The 2,252-nt window shown below is 42.3% G+C and overlaps 1 non-coding gene across 1 annotated transcript; it reads left to right on the forward strand.

Annotated features, from left to right (window-relative positions):
- Window positions 1–1,717: 1,717 nt before the first annotated feature.
- Window positions 1,718–1,824, forward strand: LOC114404584. The gene has a single exon (XR_003665041.1). It is a non-coding gene; the product is annotated as a small nucleolar RNA R71 (small nucleolar RNA).
- Window positions 1,825–2,252: the final 428 nt, after the last annotated feature.

Below are 2,252 nucleotides of genomic sequence, written 5' to 3' on the forward strand. Positions count from 1 at the left end.
TCTTCAGATGGGTATTTCATAGCATCCAAAATATTAAAATGAACAGTTATATCACCAAACTCCATGGATAGTGTGCCTGCATAAACATCTATCTTAATTCTAGCAGTTTTCATAAAGGGTATGCCTAGAATGATGGGAACTGATCCTTGAGAAAATCCATCTTCCATATTCAAAATATAAAAATCAACAGGGAAAATCAGTTCACCAACTCTAACTAAGACATCTTCTATGAAACCAACAGGGTAGGCAACACTTCTATTAGCTAAATGAATTACCACATCAGTTGACTCCAAGGGACCTAGAGATAGAGAATTAAAAATAGACAGAGGCATAAAACTAACAGAAGCTCCTAAATCTAGCATGGCATTCTCGAACTTACTATTCCTTATAATACAAGGTATGCTGAATGTACCTGGATCTTTACATTTTTCAAGAATTTGGGGAATAGATTTACCAATCAATGCGGAGACATTTCTGCCCATGCTAATTCGTTCACTTCCTTTAAGCTCCCTCTTATTAGTGCACAGCTCCTTCAAGAATTTGGCATATCTTGGAATTTGCTTAATTGCATCCAGCAGAGGTATGTTTACCTCTACTTTTCTGAATGTTTCCAAGATCTCTTTCTCTACCTCTTCCATTTTTTTTGTTGGAAACTGCTCTTGGAGGGAATGGAAGAGGGGGAATGTGCTGCTTCTGCAAATCAGAATTACCAGTGGAAGAAGATTCACCTGCACAGAAATTGTTAGGTAAATTTTTGTCATCACCTTTTTCTGGAGTAGAGTGAAGTTTGGCAGGTTCATTTGCAGATGAGGAAGGTGCTATGGGTTGAGGTCCTTGACACTGCTTTCCTGACCTCAATGAAATGGCACTGACATTTTTGGGATTTTGGACAGCTTGAGAAGGTAGCTTGTCAGAATTCTGGGACTGTTGTTGATTCAATTGTGTAGCTAATTGTCCCATCTGATTAGTCAAGCTCTGAATGGAAGCTCTGGTCTCTTGTTGAAACTGCATGTTCTGCATAGTCATTTGCCTCACAAGTTCTTCGAGGGAAGGTTGTGGAGGGGCCTCAACTGTTGGCTATTTCTGGGGCTGTTGCTGTTGTTGGATTGGTGGAGGAATGTATGGTCTGCTTGGGCCAGCAACATTTTGGAATGAAGGAGCAGGCTGTTGTTGTTGTTGCTGAGGGCTAGACCATCTGAGATTAGGGTGATTCCTCCATCCAGGGTTGTATCTGTTGCTGGAGAGGTCATAATTGTTCTGCTGTGGTTGATTTTGCTGCTGAGGTTGAGGAGGTCTATTGAAAATATTTGCAACATAAGCTTCGGGCTGCTCAATTGCTCCAGGTTGCTGCATGGAAGGGCAAAGGTCTGTATGGTGGTCAGCAGAGGAGCACAAACCGCAGACCCTTGCGACAGGTACAGATTTTTGGTTCAAGGCCAGCTGGGTTACCAAGTTAACCAATGCATCCAGTTTGCCTTCAAGCTTCTTAGTTTCAGATGATGCAGCTGAGTTTGTAGCTACCTCATGCACTCCTCTAATGGCTATAGCATCATTTCTGGCGCTAAATTGCTGGGAGTTGGAAGCCATCTTCTCAATTAAATTTCTGGCTTCAGCAGGAGTCATGTCTCCAAGGGCTCCACCACTGGCAGCATCTATCATACTTCTCTCCATATTACTAAGTCCTTCATAAAAATATTGGAGAAGCAGCTGCTCTAAAATTTGATGGTGAGGGCAACTGGCACATAGTTTTTTAAATCTCTCCCAGTATTCATACAAGCTCTCTCCACTGAGTTGTCTAATAGCTGAGATATCCTTCCTGATGGCTGTGGTCCTAGAAGCAGGGGAAAATATTTCTAAGAATACTCTCTTAAGGTCATCCCATCTCGTGATGGACCTTGGAGCAAGGTAATATAGCCAGTCCTTTGCCACTCCCTCTAAAGAATGAGGGAAAGCCTTCAAAAATATATGGTCCTCTTGGACATCTGGGGGTTTCATGGTGGAGCAGACAATATGAAATTCCTTCAAATGTTTGTGCGGGTCTTCACCTACAATGCCATGAAACTTTGGAAGCAAATGAATCAGTCCAGTTTTAAGAACATATGGGACATCCTCATCAGGGTATTGGATGCACAAGCTTTCGTAGGCGAAATCAGGTGCAGCCATTTCCCTTAGAGTCCTCTCACGGGGTGGAGGTTGTACCATGTTCTCAGAATGTTCAAAATCAGAATGCTCAGAATCAGAATGCTCAAAAT

This window comes from Glycine soja, unplaced genomic scaffold (assembly GCF_004193775.1).
Source record: "Glycine soja cultivar W05 unplaced genomic scaffold, ASM419377v2 tig00104511_1_pilon_84547_1256723, whole genome shotgun sequence".
In the NCBI taxonomy this organism is placed as follows: Eukaryota; Viridiplantae; Streptophyta; class Magnoliopsida; order Fabales; family Fabaceae; genus Glycine; species Glycine soja.